This window comes from Lactuca saligna, chromosome 9 (genome assembly GCF_052625555.1).
Source record: "Lactuca saligna cultivar CGN05327 chromosome 9, ASM5262555v1, whole genome shotgun sequence".
In the NCBI taxonomy this organism is placed as follows: Eukaryota; Viridiplantae; Streptophyta; class Magnoliopsida; order Asterales; family Asteraceae; genus Lactuca; species Lactuca saligna.
The window spans coordinates 188,121,327-188,148,709 of record NC_136425.1 but is presented as its reverse complement, the minus strand read 5'-3'; the positions used below and the strand labels follow the sequence as shown (position 1 = coordinate 188,148,709).

At 41.5% G+C, this 27,383-nt stretch overlaps 1 non-coding gene and 1 pseudogene across 1 annotated transcript; both read right to left on the bottom strand.

Annotated features, from left to right (window-relative positions):
* Window positions 1-23,352: 23,352 nt before the first annotated feature.
* On the bottom strand, window positions 23,353-23,455 carry LOC145018994 (U6 spliceosomal RNA). The gene has a single exon (XR_013667314.1). It is a non-coding gene; the product is annotated as a U6 spliceosomal RNA (small nuclear RNA).
* Window positions 23,456-24,519: 1,064 nt separating this feature from the next.
* Window positions 24,520-25,466, bottom strand: LOC145013903 (vacuolar iron transporter homolog 4 pseudogene; annotated as a pseudogene).
* Window positions 25,467-27,383: the final 1,917 nt, after the last annotated feature.

Below are 27,383 nucleotides of genomic sequence, written 5' to 3'. Positions count from 1 at the left end.
GAAATCACATAACATTCCATAGGCAAACAAATCGATCTAGCAGATCATAAAGCATAGCATCATCCTTACCAGGATATTAAGCGAACATGTCACTAACATAACATCTTCCTATATACCAGGCTACCGACCTAAACCAGGTTGCTGACATAATACTTTCCCAATTACCAGGACGTCGACCTAACAGATCAATAAACACGTCAACAGTACAAGTACATATGTCAGATATAACTATCTTACAGATCATCGATCATAGCAATCACTCATGAACAAGGCATCGACCTAACTAGGTCACTAACATACCAATCCCAACGGATCACATACGCATAACAACATACTGTCTATTCTGATACCAATCTAACAGATCATAACCACATGTAGCATACTGTAACCAAGATAACAACTAAAAGGGCCGACCTTGGTGCCTTAGACCCTATTGATATAGTAAGGAAAACTCACATGCAATTGCTGACTGAAAAGATAAGACCAAGCTGCTCCGATCTCTGACACGATCACCGCAACTAAACACTACCAAAGAACCAATTCCACAAATACCAATATTACCAAAGTACCCTTGGAAGTCAAACTGGTCAACTCTTGGTCCAATTCATAGTCCTTAGACAAGGTCAACCTTCTTGGTGACTCTACTCTCCGATTCACCCCAGCGACTCGTTGAGTTCCCATACCCAGAATACTCTCATAACGCAACCTAATTTGCTGATTCCGATGACCTCTAAGTCCCATCCTGTTCGGCTCACAGAGTCACCAACCGACTCACTTTAATCCAAGGTTTTAACCAAAAGAGGTTGGGGTTCTACGACCTGACTCACCGAGTCCAAGAACAGACTCGCCGATTCCAAGGCAATCTTCAACAGACTCATCGAGTTGTTCTTACAACTCACCGAGTCCAAGCTCATCATGATGCTCCTCGCCGAGTCACCCATGAGACTCGCCAAGTTACTATGCGACTCAAAGTTTGATCCTTGGCCCAACTCGTCAAGTCCTCTCCCAGACTCCCCGAGTCCATTCGTGTATTCCCATAATCTCAAGTCACAAAGCTACTCCTTTGCTCCAAACCATAGATCTGGGTTTCCAAAGTCTATTAGCAACATAAAGTTGCTACCTTTACGTGCTTCTTGTCCCATAATACCAAAAACCAAGCTAGAAAGGAACTTAACTCGTGGGGAATGGCTTTTGCATAGCAACCAAAAGGGTTTTCTGCATTTTTTATCCAAATAGAGCTCAGATTTGGAGTTTCAACTCCAGATCTAACTTATGCACCAAGATCTTAACATATCATCTCAAAACAAACCCTAAAATTCCATGAAAAATGGATATAGAAAGGAGAAATCCAAGGATAATGATTCATTACCTCTAAAACAAACTCCTACTAGAAAGTAAACTAAATCTCCACAAATCTCCTTGAACCAAGCTTTTTGATCTTCAAGATCTCTTCACAAAACACTTAACAAGGCTCCAATTTGCTTCCAATGCATTTCACTCATGATTATAGGGCTTCTGGATCTTACAGGTGGCTAAGGGAGTTGAGGGGAGGACATTAAGTCGTTTAAATAGGGTGTAAAACCAAAGATTAGGGTTTTTCCTCGTCCAACACTGACTCGTCGAGTCCAGTCGCCGAATCAGCGAGTCAAACCACATAACCACGTGCTTGGCACCCGCTTTGACTCGATGAGTCTAGAGACCTACTCGCCGAGTTCCTTCTTTATTTTCACCTAGCAACCTTCAACTTCTTGCTTTCGAACCTGGGATGTTACAAGTTGAGTTTAGAAGGGATCTAGATAAGTCTAAAAGAAGGACTCAGTGAAGTAAACGAAGTTATGGACCTGCATACGATGGGACTCAGTGAGTATATGAACACACTTGGCAAGTCCAAGGCAATCTCCCAATCCATGAAGACAGACTCGATGGGTTGTTCATACAACTCAGCGAGTGACAGACTAGTAGCACTTATGATGAAGATGAACTAGATCAGTTCAAGGTTGAACTCAGTGAGTCCTTTGAAGATTGTGCCAATGTCGATTGGAGGATAACTCATCGAGTAGAGTCGGGATTAGGGGCAGATAAAAGAATAGGGACTCCATGCATTGGCGGACCAACTCAGCGAGTCGAGTCAACTAGATGTTGACTTTGACCAACATGTTGACTTTATCTAGGGGTAAAATGGTCACTTTACCCTAAGGTTGGTTATCAGTTTTTGATTAAGTGTCTTTGTGGAAATTATAGTCGGAGAGTCGCTAGAGCAGCTGGCAAAGATTCTTCACCCATAGTTTTAGTAGTCAGACACACGAGTTGAGTTTTCCTCTAGTTGGAGCGGGTCTAAGGCACCAAGGCTGGCCTGTTTAAGTAGTAGAGTATGTCGGGGTAATCCCGATGCAATTTATATATTTTCTAACATTGGTCCAATGCCGGGGCAATCCCGAGAAGTATTTAAGTATGTGTGATGTCTATGTGATTCATGCATGTTATATGATATGTTCTATGTGTTCTGGGCTTCCGTCCGGTGTCGTGGCAAGCCTGATGTATGTTAGTTTACATGCTATGTGATATTTGTTCTGCGGTAAGCCCGATGTCAGGGCAAGCCTGATATATGATAAATATTACGCTGTGTATTATGTGTTTCAGGGCAAGCCCGATGCAGATTATGTGGTTATGATATGTGTTATGATATATGTTATGTTGTGTATGTGTCAGGGTAAGCCTGATATTAGGATGAGCCCGATTCCTTATTTGGTCGGATGCCGGGGTGAGCCTGATGCCGGATAGTAGCACAATGTTGACATTTGTCCCGATGCAGTTGGGAAGAGACCCAAAGTTATGTTATTTGTTATATGTTCTTGTATGGTATGCGGTAGTTTGGGGGAGCTCACTAAGCTTCGTGCTTGTAGTTTTAGTTTTGGTTTCATGTACTTCAGCTAGCAAAGGGAAGGGCTCGAGTTGATAGCATTGCACACACCACAGTTTTTATTATCCTGGGAGCTTACTCTAATATTTTAGAAGAGATAGTTATATGTGTTGATAGATTTTATTAGATTTTGAGATACATGTTTGATGATTTTATTTTACGATGATAATATTATGGTTGTTAAATGATTTTAAAAACGGAATTTTTGGCATGTATTTTTGGTATGTTTCACCTAGAATATCAAATATCTAGCCTACTCTCTAGCATGCAATTCTAATAAAATATCTCATAACACAAAAGTAAGGGTATTTTGGGAAATCACCGTTCGGGCTCTGGCTGATTGTACACACCGCTCCAACTCGTTTTCTCTTAAACCTCTTTCTCATTTTAGAAAAATCATTTCGTTTGAATTTTTTTCTCAAATCCTCAATTTGATTCCAAACACACCCAGAGGTGCATACGAATCCCTCAAACCAATGCTCTGATACCAACTTGTAACAACGTAAATTTACAAACCAAAATTTTCAATTTAAAAACACATTTATCTCAACAATAAAATCACCAAATGTAACAATGTCAAATCATCAAATCTTATATCCAAAATCAGTATATATCAAAACTCCAGGATCCCCTCAATCATAACTCAATCTCTAATGTGTGTACAATCAAGCCGGCGCCTTCTCGTGATCCAAAGAATTACCTAAAACACATAACACATAACATGGTAAGCATGAAGCTTAGTGAGTTCCCAAAAAAAAACACACATCACGTTATCCACTTGACGAAAGTCAATATGATCCTCCGGTCAATGTGTTCTAGTGGAGACCCTCCGGTCCCACAACTAGGGTGGATCCTCCGGTCCTAACTCAATAAGCTCATCCTAATAATACCCAACATAAAAAAAAAAAGACAAAATGCAGAATATCACAATATGCAGATAAAGCACATAAGACATCTCAGCCACACAAAGATAACACTCATGGTAAGTATAGTGAGAAGACTCACCTCGTAACCTAGCAAGTAAAAGTCTCGTACTCGAAAATCTCAAACTAGCCTCCACCTAACACATAGGATAATTATCTATAATTAATACTCTACACATACTCAAATACACCAAAGGATGTTCTCTCTTTCTCTCTAACTCTTTGAATGGGTAAAAGACTGTCTTACCCCTACATGGTCTCCATTACTTATGTTGACAAAACCCTAAAGTCAACAGAAGTCAAACTCGAGTAAACAGTCCAAGTTTCACCTGACTCGGCAAGTGCACTCATGTGACTCGTCGAGTCCACTCGTTCCTCAGAAGTCTCCTGAAGGTCCATCTTGTCGAATTAACCCCTAACTCGGTAAGCTATAGCATGGCTAGCTCATCAGGATAAACCCTAACTGACTTGTCAAGTCGGCTCATCGACTCGGCGAGTCCGTTCAGACTCATGTCTTATTCAAATGATTTTAAGGCAGAAAAACCCTCTCATACTCGAGATCTATGCTCTCAAGGCTCGTTTATCACGTAAAGCCATGAGCTTTACGTTCATGTATGGCTCTTAGGAAATGAAATGCCAAGAACATGCTCTACTAAGAGTTTACAAGGCTCTACTATGGCTTAATAAAGCAGGGACCTTAGGACTATAGGGACCTCACAAGGTCCAGATCTGATGTCCAAATCTCTAGATGTGCTTAATACACTCAAAGTCCCAATATTAGATGGAAAAGAAGCCCTAAACTCCAATAATATGGTATCTACCCAAACTAATGATAAATGTATAAACTTCATACCTTGTAAAGAAGATCTTGGATGAATAACAATAGATCTAACAATCTCTTATCTTTCCTTGCTTGAAATCCTTCTCTTCTCTTCCAAAGATGGACCAAGATACCCAATATTAACTCAACACTCTCGTTATTAGCTCAAAGGGCGATTAGGGTTTCTATCAGTGAGGGTAAGCAACTGGTGAGCCACAAATTAGGCTATAAGTGTCCTTAAATAGGCCCCAAACCAGGGGATTTTGGGTTTCACTTCACAACGTCTACTCAGCGAGTCGACTCTCTGACTCATCGAGTAGATCATTAATCCCACATGGCACAATCGCGACTCTACTCGATAAGTTGTATCACCAACTCATCGATTTGATCAATAGTCCTTAAAATAAATAAATAAACAATATACCTGAAAGTCTGGATGTTACATGTCGACATGTTGTGTTGGGTTGGGTTGAGGTCGTCTTTCTTTGTGCTATAAGCCAATATACTTGGTGCGAGTCAGATGTTAGTCATAGGCACGAAGGCTTGGGATGAGCGGTTAGGTTGATGTGGTAAGGCCAATAAACTTGGTATAGGTTGCTTTTGAGTTCGGTGACTGAATGGGCTTGTTTCCCATTTATTTGTTTGTTTATGTGTGATATTTTAAGGGAAACTCACTTAGCTTTATGCGTATCTAATTTTTATTATTTTAGGTATCATCGATTTCAATGGGAATGCAAAGGCGTGACTGTACACATTCATCAACAACAATGAAGATTTCATATTTTAATATTATTTTGATTTTTATAAATATATTTGGAATGAACGGTTTTCTACATAAGGAATTTATAATTTGGAAAATTATGTAAAAAAATTTGGTTGTGAAAATGGGACGTTCCAACACTCCCCTCTCTCTCTATTTTATACTCTAAGCTTCAGCCATCAGAATCATCAAACACCATTGACGATGAGCGTTTCATCCACCAGAATCCTCTGTTCCTCACTTCTTCTTTATGCTCCATTCTAAAGCAACAAACTACTTATCTTCTCCCTATGTATAATACCTAGATTGCCCATTCAATAAAACCAACTAGTGATATTTATTCAATCTTCTCCAATGCCGCCACATCTACAATTTGATGTCGTCAAAAAAACTAGATCAACGCCCTGAACTCCCACCTCTGTTAAATCGTTGTAGCTCTGGCTCTAGAACCCAATCTCGTCTCTCTTATCTCACCAAAATAGCACCGCCTTTCCTAAAACCATCACTCTCCCTTCGTCACATGCACATCGCTACTGAAATCGATAGTACGACCAACATATCAAGAATTTATTAAAACCATAAAACTAAAAGATCAACAAGCATGATTGAGTTGTTGATTTTATGTTTCGAGTTCTAGATGGATTAAGGTGAATTTTTTTTGAATGGTTTGATTTTCATATTTGCATTAAGTTTTTTATAGGAAAATTAATCATAGGGTTTTTGTTAGGGCGAGTTCATTTTCCAGTATGTTCACCGGAGCTTTGTGGTCGTCAGAGTTGATAAAGGAGATGGTGGTGGTCAAGATTCATGTTGGTGATTTTTGATTTTTCATGTAATTGATACATATGTGTGTATGTGCGTGTGAATGTTATGAAGTGTTTTATTATGTAACATCCCAAATTTCAGAAGTCTGAGTTACGGGCTTAAAGTGTAAATTGAAGAAGGGACTCGACGAGTAGGTATACTTATTACCCGAGTCGGAGCAGGGTTGGATTACGAATTTAGTGACCAACTCGCCGAGTCGAAAGCTGGACTCAACGAGTTGGTGCTGGAATGAGAAAACCCTAATCTTAGGGTTTGCACTCTATTTAAAGGACCTCATGTCCCTCTCACAGCCTCCTAATCCCCCAGAGAGTTCCATAAAAACCCTAAATTCATATGAGGCTTCATTATTGAGGAGATCGGGGCTTAGAAGAGGAAATTGGTGGAAGGAGCTTGAGAAATTGGAATCTAGCTTAAAGGGGCTTGTATACATCTGGGATCTACATTAGTTTTGGGCACATCTTTAAGGTAAGGAGCCCTTATCTTGAGCTATTTCCTTTTTGGTTAATCCTTGGTGGTTGTTTTGGGAATTCTTTCACTTGTTTGAGATCTATTTCGGGTTTGGAATTTAGATCTAGGCTTGTGATGGTCCATAATGTCATAAAGTATCTGTTTAAGAGTTGTTGGTGAAGCCCCTTAGTCCTTAACCCTAGCCATAGAGTGTTTTGGGCCTATATCTCTTTGGTTTCACGTAAAGTTTGCAACTTTATGTGAGGTTTAGATTGTAAAGGGGTGGATCGATGGTTTGGAGCCCCTGCATGGCTTGAAAAGCCACTGTATGGATTAAGAACTGAAGCTACTCGGCGAGTCTGTTCTTAGACTCGACGAGTTGAATGAAGATAGGCAGGAACTCGATGAGTTGAAGAACAACTCGGCGAGTCTATTATTAGACTGGGCGAGTCAGGTCGTAGAACCCCAACCTCTTTTGTTTAAACTTCGGATCTGTGAGTCGGTTGGTGACTCAGTTTAGTTGGTTAAGACGGAATTCAGAGATCGTTCAACTCGACGAGTCTTGGGGCGACTCAGCAAGTTGAGTCATGTTATGGGAGTTTCTGAGTATAAGAACTCGACGAGTCGACGGGTTGACTCGGTGAATAGGGTCAATCAAGAAGGTTGACTTTGACCAGGACTTTGACCAAAGGTAACTTAATTAACCCTGGGAAGAAAGTTTAGTCTAAGTGTTGTTATTAGTATTGGTTGCTCAGGGAGCTAGAGGAGCAGCATTTCGGAGAGTTGTCGGTTAGCAGCCGGAGGGTTATCGGCCGAGTTCAGCAGTTCAAGTGAGTTTTCCTTCCAGTAGGAACGGGTCTACGGCCACAATTTCGGCCCGTCTAGTTAGCAGTAGTTCTGGACTTTGGTCTGATGCAGTAGTTCAGTGTGTTTGATGTCTTTGTGACTCAAGCATGTCTTTGTGTTATGTGTTCCGGACATCGGTCCGATGCAGTATGCAAGATATGTGTTTATGCTAGTTGATATGTTTATGCTATGCTATGTTATGCTCAGTCAATTTTCGGACTTCGGTGTGATGCAGGGGACAAGGTCCCAGTCAGTTCCGGATTTCAATCCGATGCAGTTAGTTCGGAACTTCGGTCTGATGCAGGGGACAAAGTCCCAGTTAGTTCCGGACATTAGTCCAATGCAGTTTCCGAACTTCGGTCCGATGCAGAGGGCAAGGCCCTGGTTAGTTCCGCACTTCGGTCCGATGCAGTTGCCGGACTTCGGTCCGATGCAGTGGGCAAGGCTCAATATGTGTTTATATGTAATTGTATGATATGTGGTAGTTTGGGGGAGCTCACTAAGCTTTGTGCTTACAGTTTCAGTTTTGGTTTCAGGTACTTCCACAAGCAAGGGGAAGGGCTCGGATTGAGGGCATGGCACACACCATAGTTGCATTTTATTCCTGGGAATTTTATTTAGATATTTCGATATGATATTAACTTCAGTTTTGAATTGATACATTTACTATGGTATTTTGAGACACACGATTCATGGTTTTATTATCAAATAGTTGACGTTGCAATTTTTAGTAATTTTAAAACAAAAAATTTTGGGTCGTATTCTTGGGATGTTTCAAGTTGGTATCAGAGCCTTGGTTTGAGGGATTTACGCATGCTTTCAAGTGTGTCTGACTCAAACTGAGGAAATGGTAAAAGATTTTCAAGAGAGAAACGTTTTCAAAAAGAATTTTTGAAAAAGAATTTAGAAAGAAAAAGAGTGCATGCGATCAGCCGAGCTCAAGTAAGTACTCCCAAATTACCCATAGAAGTTTATGTTATGCTTATCAGTTTCAGTTTCAGTAGAACATCACGCTAGAATAGGAATGAGGATCTAGGGATGATGCCTTATGTGCTTGCTATATATATGTTTCACGTTTATGAGAATTGCATGCTAGTATTGTGTAGACAGTAGTAGGATAGCATGTTTAGGTTATGCCTGATAGTATGAGCTTATCATTGTATGCTAGTACAGTTTCTTGATATGAGGATAGAATTGCTTGAGTAGTTTCCTATGTCTGAATGTTGCTTGCTTTGTGCTTTGTGGGACTCCAAGTGATGGGAGTTAGCCATTAGGTGAATACGACAAGTCACATGTAATCAGGGTTGAATAATCTTAGAGTATTAGATTTGACCCTATTGCGCAACTCTCGTTTGAGTCTAACCATTGTAGGGATGAGTCCCTTATTCGAAGGATTATCTAAGCCTCGCTACATGTGATGGTATTCAGGTGATGGCTAGTTGGAATTTCAAGGAGACCTGCCACAGCTGAGGACTGGTTTGGGTAGAGTAAGAGATTTCCTTAGTGCAAGCCAAGGATGAGAGTAGTAGAGATCAGTAGTAGTATTAGAAGGGACTTGGTGGAGTCGAGGCAGTTCTTGAGGAAAGTACAGATAGATATGGAAGGTTGTATGGGCCCGTATTACTGAAAGCAGAGGATCCGTACTCGATTCAAGAGGGGTCAAGACAAAACCAGGGAACTTGTAGAGTGTGTATAGATCCCTCAGTAGTGATGAGTATTATGATAGTTAATGTGATATGCTTTCAGCATGGTGACATTATGCGAGATACCAGTTGGCAGTCCAGGTACCGGGGAGGGACTTGGCTCGAGCTCTGGAGTCAGGCAGCTTGACAATCTGATGAGAGATTTTATTTCTGCGGAAATTATGTGCAACATCATTGAACAGACTCCTGTGATATTTGGTTCAGTCAGGGAGCCCATCGTAGAGCTTTTGGATAGTCGACTTAAGGCCTTTAGGGTCGGGACAGTTTCAACACAGTTTGGGGCTCGTCTAGAGCCCGATTCTTATGGATCCCAGGGATCCATCAGGGAGGGGAATCCCATTTTTAGCACTTTCATCAGGGATCGGGAGTGGGTGGTACACCTTACCCACAAGAAAGTTCCCTGCACGATTAGATTGTTGCGGAGGTTTCACGGGCCCTTCACGAGGAATTACCTGACACCATCGGACGTGTCACTGATAGAGTGATCGACGGGATAGAAAGGCGGACTTCAGTTATCCGGGCAGTGGGTGAAATGGTCACGGTGACCCGGGAGCATGAGATGGGTTCTGATAGTCAGTTGAGAAAGAGGAAGCGAGTTTCTGGTCTGGCTCAACAAGCTGAACAGTCAGACGCTACCATGGATAGTGCCAAGGACTCGAAGATTCGGGATGGTTACTCAAGGAAGGAATGGACACGGGGTGATGTGCGTAGTAGGTCCAAGTGTGGCAGATGCGGGTGGAAGGGTCACAAACGTCAAGAATGCACTGTAGAAGTAGAGTTATGCCATCGTTGTCATCAGCCTAGCAATGTTAGGGCGAACTGACCCGTTCAACGGTTGGGACAACCTTGGTGTCATAGTAGGCTTCGAAAGACAAGGGGTTTCGAGGGTTCTTCAGAGCAGGTTACGGGTATGTATATATCTTTACTATCTTATAAAAGAAATCTAACTATTTCCAAAAACAGACTGATTATAATAATAATATTTTTTAAGACGTTCAAATGATGAAGCTGATACTACAAGTAACCATTAATAAAATAGTATTAAAATTTAACCACATTTTGAATTGAAATATTTATCATCAAATCTCCTTATATTTCTCAGCAATTTGATATGGTTCCCTTAAATCCTGGATTCATTCAAATTTTGAACTCTTTTAGATATCCTTAAATTTAGCATGTTGATTCAAATATCCCTCCAATCGCAAATACCTCTTTGTTCCCTCCTCTGCTATAAAGCCCACCGTCCAAGAACAAAAAATGACTTCATCTCCCAAATAACACCATAGTTTGATTATTTTGTCTTCGACATGTACTTTCTTTTGTAACATAACATTTTTGTAGAGGAAACATATCACCGAAAGAATTTACACGCCCCGCCGCTTTGCGCGGATACACTGCTAGTATATATATATATATATATATATATATATATATATATATATATATATATATATATATATATATATGTATATATCTGTCAACTTATGTAATGGTGTTATTGCTAGGGTACTGCATCGAGTACTATATTATCTGCTTGTGATTGAGTTATATGCCATCTGCATACCTTGGATTTTAGAATGGTAGTTGGAGGACGTCCACTGTAGAACAGGTTACTTCGGATGTAGTAACTGTAGCATGTATGTGTAAGACTCGGAAGTGTCTCACTACTTTCGAGAAGGTGTCATTCGAGTATAGATCAGTTATAACCCCAGCAGTGGTAAGCTAGAGTTTCCAACGGAGTAGCTAGAGGACGATAGGGTTGTGGTTCGAAGGCATTTCCCCCTTAAGCATAAGTTCTCAGGATGCAGTCTCTGAGGCAAATGCAATCGGGGATTTAAAGGTGCTCTATTAGTTGGCAAGATTGGTTCAAGTCTAGTAAAGGGTTAATTGGAGCGCCAACAGAGGTAAACGTGGTTGATAGCAGATCAAACCGTTAGATGATAGGAAGGATTGGAAATCCTTTTGAACTATGAGTTGTAAAGGAATTAGCCAGATCGAAGTGGGGGAGAAGCCTTCAAGTATTCGGGGCGGTAGTATGATAAACTTAGAAATGGTTAGTAATATTTGAGAAGGAAGGGAAAGTAGTCCAAGGGGTTGTGTGGGTAAAGAAGTATAGGAGTTGGGAGTTAGGAACTTCCCAACGTTGAGTTCATGTAATTGATATTAGTTGGCGATTGGGTTTGGAAACCCAACGAAAGATTTTTCTCGACAGAAAGCAAAATTAGCAAGGATGTAAGACTACTAGATAGTTGTAGCTTTGGATAACTGAGGGTGGGTTGTGGAAATCAGGTTGGGGGATCGCTAGAAGGAATCAGGTGAGTCAGGCTGCCCTTAGAATGGTAGTTAGTGATACAGTCAGCAGGGAGAGTATTGTAAGTCGACGGGTGTAGTTGTAGCACTCACTAGCAGCCATATAGTATTAAAGTGTTGTAAGTCTGCGGGTGTAGCCGTTGCATTCTGTAACGACCCAATTTTCACGTCCAAAAATTTCGTTTTTAAAGCATTACTTTAGAAAATGTTAATAATTAAAAACATTGTTTGATCAACCACATCACATTGTAAACCATGTCTAAAAGCCAAATCATACAACCAATCAAAATTTCAGAGTATAAATCCCAGGGAAATCTAATAGATGCGGAAACCAGCATGTGTGCATGATGTACCGCTACCCTGCCAGCTCCTTCCCCTTCGATGAAGAGGTACTTGAAACCAAAACTGTAAACTATAAGCACAAAGCTTAGTGAGTTCCCCTATTGTACCACATACCATACAATCACATAACATACATAAACTGTCAGGCGTATCTGGGTGCCCGACCTACCCCTTTGGTCCTCTCGACCGGATACTGCCTAGCATATCTGGGTGCTGGCCTCCCCTTCGATCCTCTCGAGCGGATACTGCCTAGCATATCTGGGTGCTGGCTCCCCTTCGGTCCTCTCGACCGGATACCGGGGACTATTTCACCCCCTACTACTACCACATAACACATATATCACATAATCTATCTAGCATGGTTGGGCGTGACCGCCCCTTCGGCCCTATCGACCAGTGTTCTGGGGGACTATCTCCCCCTACTGTCACTAACACACAAACATATCACAGGTAGTAGCAACCCTAGATGAATATCACAAAGACAATCATCTAATCACCCATCTCCTACCGGTGGGCCGACATTGTGGCCTTAGACCCAACGCTACTGGAAGGTAACTCACCTCGTAGTAGCTGCTGATCTGAGTGGGAATAGTCTGTCTGCTGCTACTGCTCTGGAAATCATCCGGCTTAGGGAACACACTGAGAAAGCTCAAAGATGCTTGACCTCCTCTTCTTCTTCTTCTTCTTGATCTACTCCTTTTCCCACTCCAAAACTTCAAGAGAGCACACCAAATGCTTCAAACTCACAAGGAAATAACTCTTGAACAAGGTATAGAGCTCTGAGGGTGAATGGGGGCGAGATTGGGGTGGAATGAGAGTTTAAATAGGGTGCAAACACTTGAAACTTAGGGTTTCATCCAACAACGGTGACTCGCCGAGTCCAGGATATGGACTCGCCGAGTCGCCAACTTATAACGTGTCCCGGGTCCCAGCTCTACTTGGCGAGTCGGACCTATGACTCGCCGAGTCCAAGGATAAAAATGGAAAACACTCAAATAAGATTTACATACCAGGAACCAGGTGCTACAAATCTCCCCCACTTATTTTAGACTTCGTCCTCGAAGTCCGTTGCTCGGTCCTGAAACAGCTCGGGGTAATGCTCCATCATCTCTTCCACCGGCTCCCAAGTCCACTCCGAACCCTTGCGGTGCTGCCATTGCACCTTCACTAGTTCCACCCTCTTGTTCCTCAAATCCTTTGACTTCCTGTCGAGGATTGCGACTGGGCGCTCAATGTAATTCATGCTGTCATCAACCTGAATATCCTTCAACGGCACCACTGCTGAATCATCCACTAAGCACTTCCGCAGCTAAGAGACATGGAAAGTGATGTGGATCTGGCTGAGCTCGACTGGCAGATCCAGCCTATACGCCACCTTTCCCACCCGGGCTACAATCCTGAATAGTCCGATAAATATCGGGCCCAACTTGCCCCGCTTCCTAAATCGAATGACGCCTTTCCAAGGTGACACCTTCAGGAAAACCATATCCCCGACTTGGAATTCTAAGTCGGATCGACGCATGTCGGCGTAACTTTTCTGCCGACTCTGAGCAGTCTGAAGCCTGCTCCGAACCTGCTGGATCCTCTCTGTCGTCTTGAGCACCACCTCGGTGCTTCCCATGACCCTCTGGCCAACCTCACCCCAACATATCGGGGTCCTGCACCTCCGTCCGTACAACATCTCGAATGGGGGTCGGTCAATACTCGCGTGGTAGCTGTTGTTGTATGAGAACTCAGCCAAGGGAAGATAGGTATCCCAGCTACCACCGAAATCTAACACACATGCCCACAACATATCCTCCAAAGTCTGGATGGTCCGCTCGCTCTGACCATCCGTCTACGGGTGAAAGGCGGTACTAAAATGCAAACGAGTGCCTAACTCGTCATGAAATCTCTTCCAAAACCTGGAAGTAAAACACATGTCTCGGTCTGATATCACTGACACTGGCACCCCGTGCCGCGCTACTATCTCCCTGATGTAGATATCGGCCAACTTTTAGGCCGAGATGCTCTCCTGGATCGGAATAAAATGGGCGCTCTTGGTCAATCGGTCCACGATGACCCAAATCGAATCTACTCCACACGCAGTCCTGGGAAGCTTTGTGATAAAATCCATCATGATGTCTTCCCATTTCCACAACGGGATGTCCAACGGCTGCATCTTCCCATGCAGTCTCTGATGTTCGGCCTTGACCTTCCTGCAGGTCAAACACCGCTCGACGTACCATGCCACATCCCGCTTCGTGCAGGGCCACCAATAGTCTAGACGAAGATCCCTATACATCTTCGTCGCCCCGAGATGAATAGAGAATTGGGACTTGTGCGCCTCCTCTATCAAGATCTGGCGCACATCTCCGTGATACGGCACCCACACCCTGTGGTGTAGTGTCAATAGTCCTCGACTATCATAATCGAAGGAGGAAACCTGACCCATCACACGCTCGCTCTTCCGATGTTCCTCCTTGACAGCCTCCTGTTGAGCCTCCCGAATCTGCTCCAACAGGGGAGTCACTACATTCATCCTCATGCAAATATCCCTGATCGGTGCCGCCTTGCGGCTAAGCACGTCGACCACCACGTTGGCCTTTCTTAGGTGGTAAAGGATCTCACAATCATAATCCTTCACCACGTCCAACCACCGACGTTGCCTCATGTTCAGATTCGGCTGATCCATGAGGTACCTTAAACTCTTGTGATCCGTGTAAATGGTACACCGAACCCCGTAGAGGTAATGCCGCCAAATCTTGAGGGCGAAAACCACCGCCCCCAACTCCAAATCATGCGTCGGGTAGTTCGCCTCGTGAGGCTTGAGCTGCCTCGAAGCGTAGGCAATGACATGCCCCCTCTGCATCAATACCGTGCCCAACCCTGAAATAGATGCGTCACAATAAACCACAAAATCCTCTACGCCCTATGGCAGGGCTAAGATCGGTGCCTCGCACAATCTCTGTCTCAGTGTCTCAAACTTTGCCTGTTGCTCGGGTCCCCACGGAAAGACCACGACTTTCTTCATCAACCGTGTCAGGGGTACAACTATCTTGGAGAAATCCTGAATGAACCTCCGATAATAGCCTGCCAATCCTAGGAAACTCTGAATCTCAGATGGAGACTTCGGAACCTCCCATCTCATCACGGCCTCGACCTTGGACGGATCGACCAAAATCCTGTTCTGGTTGACAAGGTGTCCGAGAAATTGCACCTCGCGTAACCAAAACTCACACTTGGAGAACTTGGCATACAAGCTTTCCCTCCTCAAGGTCTCCAGTACCTCTCTCAAATGCTCCTCATGCTCTTCCTGCATCTTGGAATAAACCAAGATGTCATCAATAAAGACTATCAATGACCGATCCAGCATCGGTCTGCATACGCGGTTCATGAGGTCCATGAACGCGGCAGGAGCATTGGTGAGCCCAAACGGCATCACCACGAACTCATAGTGGCCATAGCGCGTCCGAAACACGGTCTTCTGCGTATCCTCCTCCATGACCCTCATCTGATGATAACCCGAATGCAAATCAATCTTGGAGAACCAAGATGCTCCCTGAAGCTGGTCAAAGAGATCATCAATCATCGGGAGTGGGTAACGGTTCTTCACCATTACCTTGTTCAACTCCCGATAATCTATACACATCCGGTGCGACCCGTCCTTCTTCACAAACAGAATCGAGGATCCCCACGGTGAACTGCTTGGTCTAATGAATCCCTTGTCTAGTAGCTCCTGCAGCTGCGTAGACAACTCTTGCATCTCAGGAGGAGCCAGCCGATATGGTGCCTTGGCTATCGGAGCCGCACCAGGAACGAGGTCAATCCTGAACTCCACCCGTCGCTCCGGAGGTATCCCAGGAAGCTCCTCTGGGAAAACATCTGCGAAATCTCGCACCACTGGAACCTCGCTCACTGACGCCTTACCCGCCTCCTGGGTATCCATCACGTACGCAACATAACCTGCGCATCCCTGCTGAAGGTATCGTCTAGCCCTCACTGCTGAACAGACTGAGGGTCCACACTGTGGGCTCTCGCCATGAATCACTAACTCTCCCCCACCTGGGGTCCGGACTCGCACTAGCTGCTGTGTGCAATCTATCATTACCCCATTAGGGCTCAACCAGTCCATGCCTATGATCACCTTGTTCCCACGCAACGGAATGGGAACCAAATCTAACAAGTAGCGCTCCTCGAACAAACGCAATACGCAATCCCGAAACACCATCGATGCTCGCACCGATCGATCATCAACAATTTTTACTTCCAAAGGGCAATCCAACATGCCCGAACACTCAGGAAACTTCTTGCTAAGCGCAAGGGACACAAACGATCGGGATGCACCCGAGTCGAACAACACCTGAACTGGGATACCGTTCACATGGAACGATCCTAATACATATACATATACCGAGCACATATCAATATCATAACATCATATAAATAAATGAGAGGGATAGAATCATACTCGTCACCACATCGGGTGCTGCGCGTGCCTCCTCGGTGGTCAGCTGAAATGCCCGGCTCCTCACCACTGGAGCCTCTGCCATGCCTTGCCGGCCATCTGTGATCCGCAGGGGCGCTGGAGCTGGTGCCTTTACTGGCGCTGAAACTGTCAATTGGGGGCAATTGGCCTTCTTGTGGCCCCTCTGGTTGCAGTGGAAAAACAGCAACTCAGACGTCTGAATAATTGCTGCCGGAGCAGTACAATCCATGCTAAAGTGCCCAGACTTGCCACACTTGTAGCAGCTTGATGATCCCAACCTGCACGACCCCTTGTGCGTCTTGCCGCATTTCCTGCAGCGGCCCCGTCCCTGTTGGCCTTTCGACCCCACATCTGATCCCTTGGGCTTCTTCCCCGAAGCCCCTCCTGGTTGTCCCTCCTCCGCCTTCCATTTCCAGATTTGCTCCAAATCTATCTCCCTCTCCCTCGCCCTAGCAATCATGGAGTCCAAGGTGGGGCAACCTGAAAAACTAACGTGCTCCTGGATATCAGCCCGCAGCATGTCATGATAGCGGGTCCTCCTCATGTCCTCATCGCCCGCATATTGGGGCACCAACAGTGCCCTCTCCCAGAACTTGGCAGTGATCTCCACCATAGTCTCAGTCGTCTGTCTCATGTGCAAAAACTCCCTGGCCAGCTGTTGAAGCTCAACAGCCAGTGCAAACTCTGCCCTGAACCTGGTCACAAAGTTCGACCAGGTCATAGCCTCGATAGCTGAGGCTCCCAAAGAGTCACCCACTGACTCCCACCAATCTTGAGCGCGGTCTCGTAAACACCCTGCTGCATACCTCACCTTCGACCCTCGGGGCAGAAGCTAGTCAACTGTGCAGACTCGATGTCTGCAATCCATCGCTTGGAAACAATGGGGTCCTTCACCCCGTGGAAATCCGACGCACCATTGCCCCTGAAGTCCTTAAAGGACAGCGTGCGAAATCCCGACTGGCCAGATGCCATGTCGCTCCTGAACGCCCTGAGGCGATCCTCCATCAACTCGATGATCCCTTCCTTGATCGACCCGAAGATAATGGGGGTCGCCTCAAGGATACCTCTGGTGATCTCTAACGCGATGAACTTGCGCAGCCTCTCATCTACTGGCTCGGAACCTGATCCCGAACCCGATCCCTCTCCTGAACTGCCAACTGCTGGCCTCGGGCGTAGTACCACCATTCTGAAATACAAAGAAATAACAACTGTTGGCGATACTGATACCACTGGAGGGATCCCATCCACTACAAGTTCCCTAGTCTTATCTTAGCCTTCCTCGGTTCGGGTACGGATCCTCTGCTTTTAGTAGTACGGGCCCATACTACCTTCCACATCTATCCGTACCTTCCCCAAGGACCGCCTCGACTCAACCAGGTCCCTTCCCCTACCGCTGATCACTGCTACTCTTTATCCTAGGCTTACCCTAGGAAACCTCTGACTCTACTCTATCCGGTCCTCAGCTGCTGCAGGCCTCTTGGTAATGCCAATTAACTGTTAACTGGATACAATCACATGTGTTGAGGCTCGGATAATCCTTCGAGTAAGGGACTCATCTCTACAACGGTTAAGATTCAAACAAGAGCTACGCAATAGAGTCAAATCCAACACTCTGAGATTATTCAACCCTGATCACATGTGACTTTAACGTATTCACCTAACAGTTAACTCCCATCACTTCAAGGCCCACATAGCACAAAGCAAACAAAATTTGGACATAAGGAAAACAATCTCAAGCAACTCTATCCTCGTAGAGAGAACCGAACTAGCATACAAAGCTAAACTTGTACTATCAGGAATAACCTAAACAGGCTACCCTACTGCCGTCTACTTAATTCTAGCATGCAACTCTTTCATATACTGAAGCACATAAAGCAAGCACATAAGGCATCACTCTTAGATTCTTAGTCCTATTCTAGCATGCTGTTCTACAAAAACTGATAAACATAAATAAACTTGTATGGGTACATTGGGGAATACTTACTTGAGCTTGGCCAGTCGCGCACATCACACACATTGTTCTTTCTTAAAACCCTTTACTTAACCTTTTAGAAAACATTTTCTTTTTCCAAAATCTTTTAATCCCTCGATTTGAGTTCAAACACCCCCGAAGGTGTGTCTAAATCCCTCAAACCAGGGCTCTGATACCAACTTGTAACGACCCAATTTTCACGTCCAAAAATTTCGTTTTTAAAACATTACTTTAGAAAACGTTAATAATTAAAAACATTGTTTGATCAACCACATCACATCGTAAACCATGTCTAAAAGCCAAATCATACAACCAATCAAAATATTAGAGAATAAATCCCAAGGAAATCTAATAGATGCGGAAACCAACATATGTGCATGATGTGCCGCTACCGTGCCAGCTCCTTCCCCTTCGATGAAGAGGTACCTGAAACCAAAATTGTAAACTGTAAGCAGAAAGCTTAGTGAGTTCCCTCATTGTACCACATACCATACAATCATACAACATACATAAATTGTCAGGCATATTTGGGTGCCCGACCTACCCCTTCGGTCCTCTCGATCGGATACTGCCTAGCATATCTGGGTGCTGGCCTCCCCTTCGATCCTCTCGACCGGATACTGCCTAGCATATCTGGGTGCTGGCTCCCCTTCGGTCCTCTCAACCGGATACCGGGGACTATTTCACCCCCTACTACTACCACATAACACATATATCACATAGTCTATCTAGCATGGTTGGGCGTGACCGCCCCTTCGGCCCTATCGACCGATGTTCTGGGGGACTATCTCCCCCTACTGTCACTAACACACAAACATATCACAGGTAGTAGCACCCCTAGATGAATATCACAAAGACAATCATCTAATCACCCATCTCCTACCGGTGGGCCGGAATTATGGCCTTAGGCCCACCGCTACTGGAAGGTAACTAACCTCGTAGTAGCTGCTGATCTGTATGGGAATAGTCTGTTTGCTGCTGCTGCTCCGGAAATCCTCCGACTTATGGAACACACTGAGAAAGCTTAAAGATGCTTGACCTCCTCTTCTTCTTCTTGATCTACTCCTTTTCCCACTCCAAAACTTCAAGAGAGCATACCAAATGCTTCAAACTCACAAGGAAATAACTCCTGAACAAGGTATAGAGCTCTGAGGGTGAATGGGGGCGAGATTGGGGTGGAATGAGAGTTTAAATAGGGTGCAAACCCTTGAAACTTATGGTTTCATCCAACAGCGGTGACTCGCCGAGTCCAGGATATGGACTCGCTGAGTCGCCAACTTATAACGTGTCTCGGGTCCCGGCTCTACTCGGCGATTCGGACCTATGACTCGCCGAGTCCAAGGCTAAAAATGGAAAACACTCAATTAAGATTTACATACCAGGAACCAGGTGCTACACATTCACTAGCAGTCAGATAGTATTAGAGTGTTGTAAGTATGCGGCGTAGCCGTAGCATTCACTAGCAGTCATATAGTATTAGAGTGTTGTAAGTCTACGAGTGTAGCCATAGCATTCACTAGCAGCCATATAGTGTTAGAGTGTTGTAAGTCTGCGGGTGTAGCCGTAGCATTCACTAGTAGTCAGATCATATTAGATTGTTGTAAGTCTGCGGTGTAGCCATAGCATTCACTAGGTTAGTAGATAGTGTGAGTCTGTGGTTAGGACGCGGGAAGGATAGTAGTACCCACCAGTTCGGGTGTGGTAGTGAGGAGATGGAAATCCACTGATTGGATTTCGAAATTTACCCAGACGGGTTAGATCTGGTTAAGCCATAGATAAGACTGTAGAAGCGCCACTACAACTATGAGAGCAAGGAAGCAGTGGACGGCTTAAGGTCATTTATGACATAAGGCTACAATTGGTCATGTACCAATCACGTTCAGCCGTGGTTTGGTAACATCAGGATTCGAAGCACAGACCCCATCGATTGGATCAGGAGGTTGTTAGAGTCTTAGTGACATGATAACTAGTGGCAACTAGTTCCAGAGAAGAATTTTATTCAGAATTCATGTGAGGCGGCTAAATAGGGAGTCCTTCGGCCCCGCAGCCGGGTTGTAACTCGATTTTTAGATGAGTGACGAAGGAAGTGAGACCAGGAAGGTCTTGAGAGTTGTTGGAAAGCATCCTTGTAGCAGCATGATGTTTAAGGCAGTTCAGTGTTCAGGACTTTGACCAAAGTTGACTTAATTGACCCCGGGAAGACAATTTAGTCTAAGTGTTGTTATTTGTATTGGTTGCTTAGGGAGCTACAGGAGCAGCATTTCGGAGAGTTGTCGGTTAACAGTTGGACTTTGGTCTGATGCAGTAGTTCAGTGTGCTTGATGTCTTTGTGATTCAAGCATGTCTTTGTGTTATGTGTTCAGGACTTCGGTCCGATGCAGTATGCAGGATATGTGTTTATGCTAGTTGATATGTTTATGCTATGCTATGTTATACTCAGTCAGTTTCCGGACTTCGGTCTGATGCATGGGACAAGGTCCCAGTTAGTTATGGATTTCGATCCGATGCAGTTGGTTTCGGACTTCGGTCCTATGCAGGGGACAATGTCTCAGTCAGTTCCGGACTTCGGTCCGATGCAGTTTCCGGACTTCGATCTGATGCAGAGGGCAAGGCCCTGGTTAGTTCCAAACTTCGGTCCAATGCAGTTTCCGAACTTCGATCCGATGCAGTGGGCAAGGCCCAATATGTGTTTATCTGTAATTGTATGATATTTGGTAGTTTTGGGGAGCTCACTAAGCTTTGTGCTTACAACTTCAGTTTTGATTTCAGGTACTTCCGCAAGCAAGGGGAAGGACTCGGATTGATGGCATGACACACACTACAGTTGCAGTTTATTCCTGGAAGTTTTATTTAGATATTTCGATATGATATTAACTTCAATTTTGAATTGATAAAATTACTATGGCATTTTGAGACATACGATTGATGGTTTTATTATCAAATAGTTGACGTTGGGATTTTAGTAATATTAAAACAAAAATTTTTGAGTCGTACTCTTGGGATATTTCATATTAAAAGTGATTTCATGATTTGAAGGGAGGTGATGCTATTTGTGGTTTATAGTTTAGATTTTCTTGAGTTTTTCTTCGTATCAAAATTTATTTTACGATGGTTAGTGGTTTCAAGAGACTAGGTGACTAATACGGTGGTGGGTGGATTTTGGTAAGTGGTGTTGGAAATGGGATTAGAAGGGTTACCCGTGGTGAAAGTGGGACCATAAGAGTGAGATTGAGTGGGTCTCATATTTCTATACAATTAATTTATTTTTTAAATAATTAAAAAAAATGAAGAAAATAATATAAAGGACAATATAGTTTTTTTAGATCGTTAGGAATAAAACAAACAACAAAATAACAAAATTAAATGCTAGAGACTCTCTTAAAACAAATCAATACTTAACGACCAAACGAATAATTTTAACAAACCAATGATGATTCGAGTAATTTATTTCTGTGTCTTAGATATAGACCATAAGGGAATGTGATGAGTTGGAAAATTAGAATTGTGGAGAGCACACGCCTTCTATACCTTTTAAATATTCACCAAAATCTCTTGAGAGTGTGAACAAAGATTAGATCCATTTCCGAAATTATACCTTATCGTAGATAAATGGCTACTTTTAACAGTTGTCTATCTTATCCTTTATCGAGAATCCTCTTTTAACCTATTGGTACATTATATTTTACTTTTATCTTGTAAAAAAAATTAAGTATTAATTTTTTGTATCATCGCGATTGAACCACTTGGTCGTTTATCGTCTTATGAGCATAGAATGGTTCTAACTATAGATCTTTGTTACAAGTCACATATATATATATATATATATATATATATATATATATATATATATATATATATATATATATATATATATATATATATATATATATATATATATATATTCCAAAAGAGAGTCTTGTTCAGGTGATATATTACTGTTAACATATTATAATATTATATAATTGACCCACAATCGAACACAATCATAATAATATGGAATACACAAAAAAAGAAGCGAGTATATAAATTAAATACCATATACAACTGACCAAACCATAGCTCCAATATGTCTCAGTAATTTTATCTAGGGATAATGATTTAGGAGGGTAATAAGGTTTTCAGCTTGTCCATATTAGGTTACTAAGGTTTTTTTTTACATATTAGACCAATATGGTTGTTATTACCGTTTAGAAATAGTCATTTTACCGGTTAAAACCGGTAAAAGGAATATTTCTAAACGGTAATAACAACCATATTGGTCTAATATGCACAAAAAAACCTTAGTAACCTAATACGGACGAATTGGAAACCTTATTACCCTCCTAAGTCATTAACCCTAAGTATTTAGAAAACATGCTTACTAATCAATGTGACTGATTTGTTTGACTGGAAATAGTTGCTTCCATTTAAACTTATCTCACAACCCTTCCAGAACTTTTAAGTCTAAAAACTCATATGATTGATGATCTTCATTACATAAATATGCAACATTTTATCAATAACTTCTTTTTTGTCATTTAAATGTTTACATGAACACATCCATATGTACAAAAACAATCTCACTTTGATACCTTCCATCAATGTCTACATTTGATAACGAATGAAAATATAAAACCAACAGGAACTTGCAGAGAATGTCTATTATCAATTATTTTATAAAAAAGCAAAACCACAACATGAACTAAAAAATTGAAGTTGCAAGATGAATAAAAAAATCAGCAGATAAACAAATACATACATATTATATACAACACATAAACGGAAGTTTATAAAGCATGAAACTTAATGACATGAAAAGTAAAAACTTAAAAGAGATTTTATAGAAAGAAGGATCACCCTTACTTGCCACAAATGGTTGAAGACATCAACAAGAAGATCAATCTGACCATAGAATCCACATGTTGTCTGATCATAACTTCAGTAGATGAACTACTGAAACGTAAGAATTGCAATTGAACTCTATTAGCATTTGAAAAGGGAATTAGGGTTCTAGAGAAGACAACGAAGGGTTAATTTTTTTTTTTTGACCATTTCTTGATTTGTGTGTGTCATCCTTGCGCAGGGGCCATGCTAATCTTCTTTGAATCGTTCCAGTTTTATCGGATGTCTCCAAAGGGACGACTATAGATGAAGAGCTTCGCCATATAGAGGAGTAGCAGGTTATATAGGACGACGCGAGTTCTAAACGAAGTAGTTTACTGTTGATGGTTATATATTCTCAACGTCTTTAAAATTATGGTTAATGACTTAGGAGGGTAATAAGGTTTCCAGTTTGTCCATATTAGGTCACTAAGGTTTTTTTTGTACGTATTAGATCAATATAGTTGTTATTACCGTTTAAAAATAGTCCTTTTTACCCGTTAAAACCAGTAAAAAGATTATTTTTAAACGGTAATAACAACCATATTGATCTAATATGCACAAAAAAAACCTTAGTGACCTAATACAGACAAACTGAAAATCTTATTACCCTCCTAAATTATTATCCCTTTTACCTACCTATTCGTTTCAGTGTCAAATGCAACATAACATATAAATGGTAAACAAGTTTAATTTTTTGATACTTGGTAACATTATCTTTTAGAATTTTTACTGATTAAGTTATCATTTTAGAAATAATTTGGTCTAGCTGACGTAACAAAGTTTGTAACAATATATTTTAACAAGTACGTCTTAGGTTAAATCCCAAACATATACTAATCTTTTTTTCTAAGAAAAAGTTATCATTTAAAAATCTCTTTTCTTTTCTTGTGGTGAACATCACATACTAGACTTTCGGTTCACGAAATATTATCTAGTTCATCAAATGTAAACTAAAAGCAGAATCTAAGATCATTTAGCGAGGTATAGCACGAGTTTAATACTTAGTTGTCTTGATGTCATTTCCTCGAGTTAAATATTTGGTAGTTTTAATGTCATTTCCTCATGCAAATCGTTTGCCAAAAAGTTATGCACCCAAAAATTATATTATATAAGTGCGGACTAAGGATTCTTTTTTCCCTATTACTTTAATCTTTATATATGACGGTCACTTTTTGAGAAATTTGATGATGATATTAAATTATTGTACCTTTCATTTTTCGTAATTTTATAATTAATTAACCCCAGATTAAATTTTCTATGATTAATTAACCCCAGAAAAAATTAATAAAGTAAAATACGAATTATTAAAAGAATGAAGTATAATCAAATAGTTAACAAAATTCTTTTTTTGTATGTGTTTACAAATTTAGTACTCCGAATTAAGAAGAGAAGTACTAATCAACCAAATACTAACATGTACTATATATATCTCGAATTAAGTATTAATCAAACCAGTAGAACCTACTGCTTTGGTCAACCCAAAGGTGACACCCATCGCCACCCACCCTCCAAACAATATCCTAAGTGTCGACTTCACAATCGGACCCCTTCCCAGCACTGCACTCAATCCACCAAACCCTACTAGCGCCATGCTCACCGCCAGCACCACTACCACCAACCTCACGTGATAACTATTTATAAACGCAGCTGCCAAAAGTGGCAAAGCTGCCCCTACCGCGAATGCAGAGGCTGAAGCAACCGCAGCTTTTGTTGGGCTCGGCAACTCGTTTTTCTTGTCTTCCAACATATCATAGCTACTCAAACCATTCGTGATCTCTCTTTTGATTTGTGACATTTCAATGTCGTACTGAGAATAAACCGAGACAAATTCTCCGATGGCCATGCTACATGCTCCTGCAACCAGCCCAGCCATGCCAGAGAGGATCATGGTCTTGACATCTTGACGAACAGCACCTACACCCATCATCAGGGAGGCAGTGGAAAGCAGGCCGTCGTTAGCACCTAACAGAGCGGCTCTCAGCCATTGAGCTCGCTTGGCATAATCGAATATGACTTCAGTGGTTTCTTGGGTTTGCTGGCTTTCGACATCTAAGTTGGTATGTTTGATGCTTGGGTGGTCCAAGTTATCAACAGTTGTTGGGGTCGCCATGGAAGAGGAGAAATTGGTGGGTTCCGGCAGCTAAAACGGTAGTGGTGATAACTAATGGAAGGTGACGGTGTGGATAATTAGGATTGTGGAGAACACACGCCTTTGGTCCCTTTTTATAAACCAAATTCTCTTCAAAGTGTGAACAAGTATACGTCCATTCCTGAAAATGATACTTTGTTGCAGAAAATGATTACTTTCGAGTTGCCAATCTTTTCTTTTTACAAGAATCCATTTTCCTTTTTAATCTTTTCACACAATTTTACATATTCTTTTCACTTTATAATATTAAAATATTAAAGTATTTGTTGGAAATTTTAATATAAATATTTATATATTTTTACTAATATGGATATATATATATATATATATATATATATATATATATATATATATATATATATATATATATATATATACACACACACACATGTTGGTTTGTATTCTGTTTCGTGAGAGCTTCAAAACGATATATCGTATGCACAAAATAAAATAAATATGAATGAGATATCGATACTCAAAATTAGGTATTTGAGAATAAAAGTTAGTAACCGAGAGAGTGTGGGAATGAATCTCATATTTGATAGAAAGACAATACTCTAGTGAGTTTATACACTTGAATATATAATGGGCTTACAAGTTTGTACACATGATTTTAATTCCGACCCGCACGCAAGGTGGGGTGCGAATCTTGGATTACGTAGGCCAAATTCTCCGAACTTGTGTGTGGGTGCAAGCCACGGTAAATACTTGTCTTCTTCCTTACTTCCTATGCAACTATTTTCGGCGACTCTTTCAGGCATGTAGCCATATCTGACAATACACACTATTTTGGTTATTGTACCCTGGAAACAAACATCGAATATGTGACAATCTAACTCGAGCTTCAACCACTGCGTTTATTACTAACGTTTTTCTTGCAGATTATTTGATTCAAAAACGGAGCATAAACTAATAGTATTAAGTTTGTGAAATGAATCATCATATTTGAACGTTTTTCATGCAAATCATTTAATTCAGAAACAAGAGAGCGAATAATAACAATATTAAGTTTGTGAAATGAATCATCATATTTGAACCTCTAACTAGACCATTTATATATATGGTTTTTTGATTAAAGAAGTGTCAGGTTTAACTATTAATCTTTGTTATAAGTCACCTAGATTTGCAAATGTTACTGTTAGCATTGGTTAAACTTAGTCTACGAAAAGAGAATATAATAATATACTATAGTGTGGAATAAAAAAAATTAAAAAAGCCCCGAGTACACACTACTTGAAATAATAGTATTAGTGACAAATAAATCTATCAAAATCCATTGCTATAAGCAACGTCAACGTATCAGCAACAAAATAAAGTTGCTGTTAAATCATTCGCTGCTATTGAATAGCAACAAAATTACAGAGGGATTTTTATTCGCCTTAACGACGGATTATTTTTTGGTAAATTTCAAAGGAAGATATGTTTTTTGTGTTTGTTCCGTCCTTTAATAGGTGCTGACATTAGTCGGAAATCTGCCGTTGATTATGCGTTAGCGATCGAATTCAAGTTAGTAATTATTCAGAAATAGGTTTTTCCATGGTCGGAAACATGTCGATCTTCCGTCGCTAATTTGGCGTTACAGTAGCCATAAATTCGCCACTGATTCTTTGGTGTAGCAATTTTATTACCAAAATTGTCAAATGAAATTCAAATTTAACATTCAACTTCTAAATCCAAAACATAATATCTGACTACCAACATTCGATTTCAAAGTATCAAAATCATATAACAAGATGTAGAAGTGTCAAAATCTAATTAGGTGTGTTATTAACTTGAGTTAGTTTAAGGATTTCATTATACATCTTGAAAACATGGTTTATTTATAGTTGTGGAATTGTCTCGTAAAAGTATATCCGAAGAAAAATTTTCATTGATTATTAAAAACATGGGATGCCATAACTAATATGATGAACATAAGCATAAATATAGTCACTAAAAGCCTTAGAATATCTCATTTACTAACGTCCTATGAGGGAGATATAGTACTTGAATGAACACACAATCCATACTCTCGGATAGTATGATTCATTAATGC